Raw genomic sequence first — 13076 nt, 5'->3', positions numbered from 1 at the left:
GGTGTTATGCGATAGTAGTACTAGATGATGAGCTAGACGATGGAGTATGTGATGCATGCTAAAGTTATGTTATGAAACGAGGAAGGCTTAACGCATGGTTGATATGATAGGACAACTATGCGTGGGCTAGGACATAAGTTGGCTTAGAAGTATGCGACTAAAGGAGGAACGCAAAAACCTTTAAGTGAGCTATGCGTTAGCTAGATTGGGTGATGCATTGAGAAGGAGGTATGCGGCCATGTGGTCGTAAGCGTTGGCTTGGGAGCTGACCCTTGCGTTGATAGCCAAGAGGGAAATATCATCTTGAAGATTGATCAGCTAAGCTAACTGTCATACTCAGGTTTGACATTATCCTCTAAGAATGAGGTAGCAGCCTGATGTTAAAAGGAGAGCATGCAGCTGTTAGTTTAAAAAGAAAAGCCCGACTTCAAGCAGGAGTTTGGAGAAATTCACTCGGGCAAATGAAATAAATCTAAAGCCATTCAAACCCTGAGTATGTCTAGTTGTTGGGGTTGATACGTCGGAGGGAGATTCTAGCAGAATCGAGCTGGAGTATGAAGAATCCGGCTGGAGGTTGAATACTCGTGTAAGTTGAGCCAGTCTTGATGATTTGAGGATTCTGGCACAACCACGGGGAATTCTGAGTTGAAATTTTAAGTTAAGCTTGCTAAGACAATTTAAAGAATGTTTGTAGAAGGAACTTTCTTGAGAAAAGGCCTAGAAAATTAGTTATTAAAATTGTAAATTAAATGTGGAATCTTGAGCAAGCAGGCAGCTGCTTGGGTTGAACAAGCAAGCAGCTTAAAGGGCTTAACGACGATGATGGGCGCATGCGTTAGAGGTTGAATTGGTGCAAGGATGCATTGAGAAACATTAAACCATGCATCGCATATTGAAGCCATAAGCGCAAGGTTGCGTTAGAGTGATGGGCGCAATCGGACGAACGCATGGGGCATGCGTCGATGTGCCACAAGATGAGCGCATGAACTGAGCGATGGGCGCAAAGATTGCTATGTGATGGGCAGTAGGCGTGAGTTAAAGGCTTGGACGCGTAGGAGGCTTGAACACCTAACGCAATGTATGGACGCAACGCATGGACGCATGATATTAACGTTGCTACCTAGTCAAGTTAAGGCCTAAGGATTTGGCTAGATGTTCAACGCACAGTAAGCATATATGAAGAGGATTTCCAAAGACTGTGAGTGACTTTAAATGCTTTAAATGTTTTAAGTAAATTGTTAATGCTTATGAATATCTAGCAATGCATGTTTGCTGAAAGCTATTTATGACAACTATTCACAAATAGTTACCAATCAACGCATCACACATTAATGTTATATTTATGTTATGCTTTACAATGACTATGAGGATGCGTTAGTATGGGATGTGTTTGGGCAACTAAGTCATTAAGATATAAGAATGTGCAAGTAAGTATAAGTAGCTCAGTACTGAAGTACACGGAGAAGGTACCTCAGTCTTAGAATGTGAATAGCTCAGTATTGAAGTACACGGAGAAGGTACTGAAGCTTTGTCCTAGAATTTGAATAGCCCGATACTATAGTACATGGAGAAGGTATCCGAACAACTCGATATTGAAGTACACGGAGAAGGTATCTGAGCAATAGTACCCAAGGTATGACAAAACTTAAACTAAAATTATATGAATAAATGAAAAGTTGTTATTGGTAGTGTCGAGATCACTCCACTTTAGCTATAGGTTGATGTTAAGGGATTGAGTAAAGGTTCTCTCTCAACTAAGGATGCAAATTATAATTGTAGAAAGTGAACAAAAAGAGTTCCTTTTCAGTTAAGTATTAATGCAATAAAGAATGATAAGGAGTGAGCGAAAGGACCACTCTAGACAAATAAACAAAGGCATAGTCTAGCTAGATAAGAAAAAATACTATATGATGTTGATGATGACATGAATAATAATTGCTAATTTATGTTTCAGTTTTTTAATATGAAATTTATGTATGAACGTTATGCTTAAATGTTAGTCACTCACTGAGCTTCTAACTCATGTTTTCAAATGTTTTCCTTTCAGATAACAGTTAATGAATTGACAAGGAAACCTATACGGACGAAACCTTTTGTGTAGGTAACAAAACTTATGACAAAGTTCAAGCAAACAATCAAGTTGATTCTTGTGCAATCAACATATGGCCATTTTTTTAGAAAATAATATCAATGGCATATACACCTAATTTATTACAAATCGGAGAACAATATAGAAATTTGAAAAAAAATATATATGGTTAATAAGAAGTTTTAATAATATATGGGTATTTCAAATATAGATTTGATTTCAAAATCTAGATATTTTATTAAGGTGAGATAAATTCGAAAAGTTGTTAAACATAATCTAATTTAATAATAAAATATAGAGATTGTGTTATCTAAAAATTAGGAAATAAGTTTTAATATTATATGGATATTTCAAATATAAATTTAGTTTTAAAATGTGGATATTTTATTAAGATGAGATATATTCAAAAAGTGGTTAAATAAAATCTAAAATAATAATAAACTATAGAGATTATATTAACCATACGAGCAAAATGAGGAAGACAATCCACAAACAAGTCCGGACAAATCACGAATTTCAAAATTTGCGACCATGTGCATGTCATTCTTATTCCTAAGTGATTTTGCTATTTTTTCGAATGGAACCTCAAAAACCGCCATCTACTCCAATTCTTCAATTAATAATTGTTGGAATAAGTTTGATACCCGACCAAGCTTCAGCTTCTTTAAAAACATTACATTTTTGTTATGGATGAGAGTTCGGTAGGATAATACTATGGATGAGAGTTCGGTAGGATAATACTATGGATGAGAGTTTTTCCCAATACCGAGTTGCCCGATCCCAACCCGGTTTTTGGCCCGACCCCACCCGATCCCTTCCATGTCAATGTAAAACCTCATATCCTATCTATATACCTCAACCTCAAAATCATTCTAGAGTACAATGTTTTTTATCTATAAAAATCAATCAAGAACAATACCAGAAAAATATAAAACCAAAATCTTCAAAGAAAAAGGTGCAAATCTCCTAAAATGTGCATAAATACTTATTCGAGTACGAATTTGAAGATATGAACCAAAATGTTGAAGAAAAATTTTGAAAGGACTTTGAAGGTTGCAAAAAAAAGGGCTCCAATTGTGATTTTGAACCTTTTTCTATAATGGTTTTTTCCTACCATAAGTGGTGAAAAATAGATTCTTTCCCCTTTGTTTGTGCGAATGAGTAGGTTTTTCCATGTCATCTACCATTCTTTTCAAATAAAAACTTTCAATAGGCCATTTTTGTCGATTTTCTCTGATTTAATTGAAAGGAGGAGGAAAAGAAAATGGGAGAGCTTCAGATTAGCATTTTGGCACATTCTTCATCGCAACAACAACCCATGTAGAAATATTGTCTACACAGAAGCGCAAATCATATTGTTGCGGCTCATGCCTGAAATGTTCGTCATCACCAGCCACCATCAACAAAAAAATATTCACAAATTTCTTTCAGAAACAAGAACACAAGACTAATAATTTCGCATTCAAATTCATCCAAACAAGAAGAAAAGAAAAAATATGCGATCGAATCGATGAAGCTCCATAATAATAAGGAGATCATTGATTTCGAATCTGTAAGTTAAAATAATCGAAAAAACGAAGAAGAAAGAGTGTTAAAAATCCGAGGAGGATAGTGATTTTGGAGTACACGATGTTCGCGGCCGATTCCATTTCTGCAGATCCTTTTTCGCCTCCTCTCGTGCGAAACTGCGCAAACGACGAGCCCTAAATTGTTAGGGTTTCTTATATATATACGCACAATAACATAAAGATTTTGGGCAAACTGTAAATTTTTCATGAAACTAGCACTAATTTTATTTTAATTGCCACGGTGTACATTTTCGTTGAGTTTCTTTTCTTTTTTAAGTATCAATTTACACAATTACACTAATATTGAAAATGTCTGAAAATATCGATTTCATGGATTTATGAAAATATCCATGTTAGAAATTTTGAGAAACTTTATAAAAATTGTATTAAAATTAGTTAATGAAATTTTGATTGTGGTTTAATTAAGCTATAATTGATCATTTTAAGACAATATTTAGACATATATGGTAAATATCGATATAATAAAAAAATTTAAAAAGGAAAAAGAAGATAATATCAAACATTGATAATTAATTAGTAAAACTATCTTTCTAATCTCCAAATTTTAAAGAATGGGTGTGTTTGGTACTTTTTTAGTTGTTGAGTTTTTAAACATACCTTTAAAAGGTCTTTGAAATACTTTTTTGTTTGATTTTTCAAAAATAATTATATCATATTTAATAATTTTAGAGAGAATGTGATTTTTAAAAATTATTCTTTTAATTTAAAATGTAAAACAATTATTTAAAACAATGGTATAAAGTTATTTGAGGGATTTTTTTAAACATATTTTAAAAAATTCAAGGACTAAAAAGATACATTTTGCAAATTCAGGACCAAATAGATCTATATTTACTCATAGACCAAACGTACATATTCTTAAAAATTTTGAGACTAAAAAGGTCATTCTCCTTAATTAATTATAAAATTAAATGAGACAATTTTCAAAGAATAAAGAACAAGGATTACAAATTTAAAATGAATAGAAATAAAAAAAGAAATACAATGAACAACAAACATATTGTCGTAGGCGGCCGTGAGAGAGATGACCAAGGCAATTAGTAGAGATGGAGAAGAAGAATGAACACTCTTAGAACCGAGGTAGTAGGGGTTGAAATGGAGAGGGAAATTAAAGCTTGAAGGATAGAGGGAGTGGGAGGGGCAGCTGGATGGGTTTTTAGTGAAAATGAGAGAGATTGTGATATTTAGGGACTGTTTGGATCACAAATATTGCTTCATTGGTATAAATTGAGATTTGAATGTCTGGAATAATTAATGTTTGTGTTTGGATATGCAGGAGTTAAATATATGTGTTAAATTTACCATTAAATAATTACTTAATTAAATGCAAAAGACCAATCGATGTAGTCATTAATTTTAGTATTATTCAATTTATTGTTATATTGATTAAGTATTTAATCAATGAAAAAAAAATGAATATTGCTATATTAAACATTTATTTAAGCATAATTAAATTATTTAAATTAATTATTACAAATTAAATTAATTAAAATATTGATAATTGCTAAAATTAATTTATATTAATTAGTTAATATAACATAAAATATTAATGTGAAGGTATTAGTTGAAATTTATCAAGTCTAGATAATATATTTATATTTAATAATTAATAAAATTAATATTAATGAACAGTTTATATTAATTTATTTATTAATTAGGTTATATTTTTATTATTCATCTCCCAGGTATGAAAATCGCACCATTTTGTAAGGTATGACAAAACCTAAAGCTTTTGAACTATATATTAAGGTTAAAACTTAATTATAGTGTAGGCCCAATTTGGGATTTTTTTTCCCTGATTTTTTAAGAGATAAACTGTAGATTGAACTGAAAAACTCCATTTTTAATGGATTAAATTGAAAAATTAAAAATTTTATAAAAAATCGAACCGAAGTAGTGGTTTTACTTCGATTCGTATCAATTTTTTAACACCTCTAACTACACTAATGGTCATGACATATGGCAGACGATAAGTCCACTCATGTGTTTTCACATTATTGAGTGATATCTTTATAACATATTGATCACACAATTTGGCCTAAAACAAGCTATCTCATCAATATACAATACTGAATCAAAATTGCATGACATAGAGTTATGAACTCTAGATTGATCTAGCCAGATTACAAATTTGGTAGTGTGATGACACTCATGCAAAAAAATTGTTGCAGTCGATGCCCAGTTGAACCACATGGTGGAGATGTGACCGAAAATTACATATATTGGTATCAAAATATCAAAAGGTGCTAGATTACTAGTGAAGGAGAGCATCTTTTGGTCAAGCTATACATAGTATAGTCAATTTTCTATTTAATCTAAATTTATTTTAGATATTGTCTAATTCATTTTATATTCGCATAAATCGTGCTTCAGCTGCATTGGGGATATCTCAAAAGATCTACAATTTTTTTTCTTTTAGGGGATATATGGGGTGCTGAGTTGAGATAAGATGTCTGGAGTTTATATATTTGTAGAGTTCGTATATCTGTGGAGTTCACATGTCTGTGTTTGGGGTACAAAGTTATTTGGTTTGAGTTCATATGTCTATGTTTGGGGTGCAAAGATGAGTTCATATGCTTGGGTATCTGATGCAGTTTTTTGAACTCTAAAATATGCTTTTATGATTACTATTTACGTTTTGAAAATTTTTTATTCAATAATTCTACCCATCTTTGTTTGAATAAAATATGGATTGCAATTTTTTCTTTAATTTTTAAAACTTTTCTTGCTTTCTTTTTTTCTTTTTTGACAATGAACAACAATTAATCAATTACATTCCTTGTAGAAATGTGGTTAAATAAAATGAGAAATTAAAATGAAATCAAAACTTTTGATTCTAGCTAATTTTTCTCTAAGAATTTCATTATCATCTTCTTCTTTTTCTTTTCTTTTCTTTCTATTGTTGCTCTATATTTTCACTATGTCATGATTTTTTTTAATTAAATCTCCCCCATCATCGTAACAACCAATGGAATGTCATCACATTTCTTCAATAATTTCAGTTTCATTTCCTCTAAATTTGGAGGATCATCAGAGAACAAATCTCTATTTTTCACTAATTCTTGTTGGAAAATGTCACAAGGAATTTCTTTTCATTTTATGATTTTTTTTTGTTACATGTTACATACTTTGTATCTAAATATTCTTAATACTCATTTGATATGTGAATTCATTACCTATAAATATTGCACTTAATGTAGACAAAGTAATATTTTTTTATATAATCAACAACCGTACAACATACTTTAACAAACATCAGTTTTATAGTAGTCGGAAGTGGTTGTCAAAGTTGATTATCGAAGATGGTTTTTGCTGGAGTTTCTAGTCGGAGGTGGTTGTTAGAGCCTAAAGTTAGTCACATGAAGGAATATTGGAGTTAGTTGTCGAATTTTGTCATTAGAGGCGGTTTTTGAATCCCAAAGTTGGTCGGACAAAAGAGGTTGTTGAAGTTGATCATCAAAGACGAATTTCGTTGGAGATTGTAAATGAAGGTGACTATCAAAGCCCGAAGTTAGTCACATGAAGATGGTATTAGCATTGGTTGTTGGAATTTTTCATCGAAGTTGGTTGTCGAAGCCTTGAGTTGGTCGTTGGAGTTGCTCTTTTAGAGGTCATCATCGAAGGTGATTTTCATCGAAGTTTGTAATTGGAGGTGGTTGTCAGAGTTGGTCATTGGAGTTTGTTGTCGAAATTAATCGGTCATTGGAGTTGGGTCACTGGAGGTGGATGTTGAAGGCTAGAATTGATTGTCAGAGTTAGTCGCGCGAAGGTTGTTGGAGCTCGGAGTTGGTCAATCGAGTGTCATCGGAGGTGGTTGTCGGAGTTCATATTTTGTCGCCAGAACTGTCATCGGAGGTGGTTTTCGTATCCTGAAGTTGGTCGTCGAAGTTGTCATTGAAGGTTGTTATCGAAGCCCAGAGTTGATCGTCGAAGTTTGTTGAGATTGGTGTCCTAATTCTCCCGAAGTCTCGTTGTTTGTAATGATACACATTGTTTGATGAATAAAATAATTGTTATTTTATTTTGACATCTACTCATATCCAATAAACAAAGCTCCTTGGTTATCTCATGTGAACTTAAGCATGTATATGTGATATACAAGTGGATCATGCCTTAAGTGATAATCTAAATAGGTCTATAGTATAAGGATTAAGGTTAGATACCTGATCCTAGTGACACTACGGATACGATCCGCTTTATAGAGGTTTGCAAGTGTTGTAAACTATTACATATGGTAGATCTTGACCATTCATGTGGAGACATGCGAGTGGGGGTGTTCATAGTTCCAGATCAAGAGCAAAGAGTTTGTAAGCTTAATAGTAATCTTGAGGAGACCATCTATATGACTCAACCAGAGGGGTTCATAGTTTCAGATCAAGAGCAAAGAGTTCGCAAGCTTAATAGGTCCATTTATGGGCTGAAACAAGTATCTAGATCTTGGAACATCAGATTTGACATTGTTGTCAAATCGTTTGGCTTTGATTAGAACGTTGATAAGCCTTGTGTTTACAAGAAGATCATCAATAGCTCAGTAGCTTTCCTTGTACTGTATGTGGATGATATGCTACTCATTGAGAATGATGTAGGATATTTGACCGACATTAAGAAATGGTTAACTGCCTAGTTCCAAATGAAAGATTTGGGTGAGGTACAGTATGTTTTAGGGATCTAGATCATTCGAGATCGTAAGAACAAATAATTAGCCTTGTCTAAGGCGTCGTACATTGATCAAATGTTGATCAAGTACCGAATGCAAAATTCCAAGAGAGGTTTGTTACCTTTCAGGCATAGAATCGTTTTGTCTAAGGATCAATATCCTAAGACACCTCAAGAGATTAAGGAGATGAGGTGGATTCCCTATGCTTCTACTATAGGAAGCTTGATGTATGCAATATTGTATACCAGACCCGACATTTCTTATGCAGTAGGGATTGTCAATCGATATCAACCCAATCCATGATTTAATCACTGGATGACGATCAAGACGATCCTTAACTATTTTCGGAGAACGAGGGACTATATGCTCATGTATGGAGATAAGGATCTAATCCTTACAGGATACACAGACTTTGACTTTTAGACCGATTTAGATTCTCACAAATCGACATCGGGGTCAGTTTTCACTCTGAATGAAGGGGTTGTAGTCTTGCGAAGCATCAAGCAAGGATGCATCGCGGACTTCACTATGGAAGCCGAATACGTAGCCGCTTGTGAAGCAACTAAGGAGACTATTTGGCTGAGGAAATTCCTTTCAGATTTGGAAGTTGTTCCAAATATGTATTTGCCTATCACTCTTTATTGTGATAACAGCGAGGCTGTGGAAAATTCGAAGGAGCCTTGGAGTCATTGTCAGGGTAAGCACATCAAACAAAAATATCACCTGATAAGGGAGATTGTGCATCGCGGTGATGTGATAGTCACGAAAATCGCATTGGAGCACAAAGTTGCTAATCCCTTTACAAAGGCCCTCATGGCTAAAGTGTTCGAGAGTCACCTGGAGAGTCTGGGTCTGCGGGACATGCGACATCTTGTCTAGGGCAAGTGGGAGATGATACTAGGATATGCCCTAGTTTATTGTATATTGTATTGTGCATTAGTCTCTCGAATCATTAAGACAGATGGGAGATTGATATGATACTTAGGGTATGCCCTAGTTTATTGTATATTGTACATAATTGTATTGTACATTAGTCTCCCGATTCACTAAGACAAATGGGAGATTGTTGGGATTGGTGTCCTAATTCTCCCAGAGTTTCGTTATTTTTAATGATACACATTGTTTGATGAATAAAATAATTGTTATTTTATTATGGCATTTACTCATATTCAATAAACAAAACTCCTTAGTTATCTTATGTGAACTTAAGTATGTATATGTGATATAAAAGTGGATCATGCCTTAAAAGATAACCTAAATAGGTCTGTAGTATAAGGATTAAGGTGAGATACCTGATCCTGATGACACTACGGATACGGTCTACTTTATAGAGGTTTGCAAGTGTTGTAAACTACTACAGATGGTAGATCCTGACCATTCATGTGGAGACATGCGAGCGAAGGTGTCCTATACAAAGAGTTTGTATAAGACCGGACCACGAGATTACTAGACTCTATATATAACGTCATTGATATTGGAGAGTTACATCTCACCTAAACGACCATAGGTGACACGACCTCAATCCTGAGTGTTTTGGAAACTCCTACCTTTGACGGCAATCCTTTGATTAGTATGGGTGAGAGTGGCTAGATTGCCAACTCAACATGTCTACCTTTTTTTGGACTTATTTGATCTGGGAGCTGGAAACTCACTTACACAAGATGGAATTTACTCCTTCCCTAAAGCAGGGGTAAGTAGAGAGATTGATCTCTTAAGGGCTGATTCCGGGGTTGAACATAGTTACCACAACTTCTCTTTGAAAGAGAGGACCAGTCATAGTAGGACTATGACTTATGTTCATTAGAGGATTTAGTGGTACTTAAGGAGTTAGATGTAACTACAGGGACATAACGGTTATTGGCCCAACTGTACTTATGAGAGATCTATGAAGGGTTGTCGCATTGTTGATTGGTTAAGATGGATACATAATATATTTGTGGTAAGAAGAGTTCAGCTATCGGTCTTTAGTGGAGTGTCTGACAGTTAAAGGATAGTGGATCCCGTGACTAAAGAGTTTAGTCAGTTATTCACGTACCGTTGGAGCTTCGAGCTACAAGTTTATAAGACCCCCTTGGTAACTCAATGGATTCAGTTGAGGATCAGTTTGATTTGAAATGTTCAAATTAACAAGAGGTAATTCGATTATATATGATATGATCGGTATGGTATATGAGATACATCTAGTGGAGGATTAATGTAAGTGAGATTTACATTAAGTACCATGGAATAGGAAAAGAGCTATGGTTTATATGTTTGATGAGATGAAATATTAAAACTATAGGTTATGAATATAGTCTGATAAGTTGGTTATCATTTATATTTATAATAATATTAATTATTGTATAATTAAATATTTTTCTCTAATAACCATTTGAAGGATGTTATTGGTAGTTTCATGGTAACCGTGAGATAAAAGGAAAATTGTTTTCCTATTTTTAGGAATGTTAATGTTAAGTTTTGTAAGCTTGAGATTTTTCTCCCTTAGAATATCACGGAAGTTGTCAAGCAAATAGGATTTACTAAGCGACAACTTGGAGCGAGCTAAACGATCGTATAGTGTTTGTAGGCGACAGATGCGTAGCTAAGCGATGAGCTAAACGATCGCTTAGCTTTTGCTAAACGATTGGGCATCAACTTATATGATAGGTTCAACCATCTCCCATTTGCTCAATCGTTTACACGATTGTTGTTTCCTCCGTCTTCTACCTCCAACCAAGTCCACACAGAGCCCACCCTCTGGATTCTCACACCGAGAATACCAAAGTAGCCTTCTTGGTAGTGTCATACTCAACTCGACACCGTCGAGGTTATGTGGAGGTTGTCCGTGACCGAGGTGATCGCTGGGTTTCAGTGCGTGGTGTTCATGCAGTGTAGCAGTCGTGTTGGACGAGCGTTCGAGGTTACTGTGTCTGAGCGTTCGTGATCAAGGAGTTTGGCGATGAGTCTACAAATGTGTGCAGAGTTTCTTCTTGATCATTTGTTGTATCATGCTATAATTTCTATAATGAATGCATAACTGTATGTTTGTGTTTGTGACTATAATTTGTAAAGTTTATATATGATTGTAATTTGGAATGATTTGTCCGCTGCTCATAGAAATCCTCGTGTACGATTTCCTTCAAAGTTGTAATCAAAGGTGATTGTCAGAGCCCGGAGTTAGTTCCCGGAGTGTGACAGTGGTCGATGGGTGGAGCCATTGAAAACATGGGAAGAAGGAAGAGTTGGGGTGAGTTGGTAAAATATACCAACTCAACTCCACCAACATTTAAAGTTGGTGGGCCAAACAATGAGTTGGTATATTATACCAACTCAACTCAACTCATGTTGCTGAGCTAAACACCCCCTTAAAATAATACCTCTTTATTAATGCCTCGTGGACAAAGGCGGTATAGTCCATTGAAGACAATATTTCCATCCAAACAGGAAAAACAATTACAATTTTTTGCTTCTTTTGCAATAACATCAATCAACTTATTACAATTTTTGTTAATATGTATTAAAAAAAAATTGATCAAATAAGTTTGAAAGCTGCCAAATATCTTCCACCCAACATCTTTCTTCACCAACTTTCCAATTTCTTCAAAACCAAGTTAATTGCCTATAACCAATTGGACCAAACGAAGGCCTTCCAATATGTTAGATTTGAAGATTGACTACATTTGTTTAGGGTTGTTTGATACTATTTTGGTTGACTATTGTCTCAATGTTTGTCATTAAGATTGGTTGGAACATCGACTATATCAAAGGATTAATTCTTTCCTTATATTTGTGATTGTGTATTTTTTCTATTATTGGAATTTTTCCTTTTTGGCTTGTATTATCATTGAAGAAATAGAATTCCTCACAGAAACATGTGAACGTTGTTCCAAATGTATAATCAACTTTGAAGACACATAAACCAGAGAAAAACATACATAATAAATGTAACTAATATAAGCATGCTTTTGGAGAGAAATAGAGAAAAATAAGAGATACTGACCCTTAAAGACTATTTTCACAATATTTCCTCTCCAAGCCACGAACAATCCCAAATCCTCTACACGAACTGCTCCTTCTCGAACTCAACTGCAAATTATTTCCCACAAACTCAAAAGATCACGTACAGAAGACACAACAAAAAGAACTTCCTTGCTATTCTCAAACAAAGAATAGAGATTGTGGGATCTTTTGTGTTTTGGAAAGGGAAAAAGGCTAGGGAGTTTTTTCAGAGAGCATTAGATGGAGATTTTTATATTCAAAATCTTGATCACATTGTAATCATTATAGAGTGCATCTCAAAGATTCAAAAGTGGTGAGAGTAAATAATGATGGAGGGGAGTTATAATTCCCTTCCTCTTAACATATAATAATTTCCTTTGAGAGTTATTTTATTTTATTTAATATATATATCAAATTCGGTGTAATATATATTTAATTAAATTAATAATATTAATTAAATATCATATATTTAATTTCAATTTAATCATATTCAAATGATATCCTCTCACATAACCTATAGTTTTAATATGAATATCATTCATAGTAATTTTAATTCATAGCATTTATATGAATCACAGTCATATAATTGATATTTGAATCTTATTCAAATATACCATTATCATATATTATATAGTATTAATATCATAGTTATAATTAACTATATATTATATTTTATTAATATACATTATATTGATTTGAATCTCCTTCAAATATTTTTCTCTTTTATACATAATATTAATTATAAATCATATTCATGATTAAC

This window comes from Benincasa hispida, chromosome 9 (assembly GCF_027475165.1).
Source record: "Benincasa hispida cultivar pf3 chromosome 9, pf3_genome.v1.1, whole genome shotgun sequence".
Lineage (NCBI taxonomy): Eukaryota > Viridiplantae > Streptophyta > Magnoliopsida > Cucurbitales > Cucurbitaceae > Benincasa > Benincasa hispida.
Note: the sequence above shows the minus strand (reverse complement) of the source record.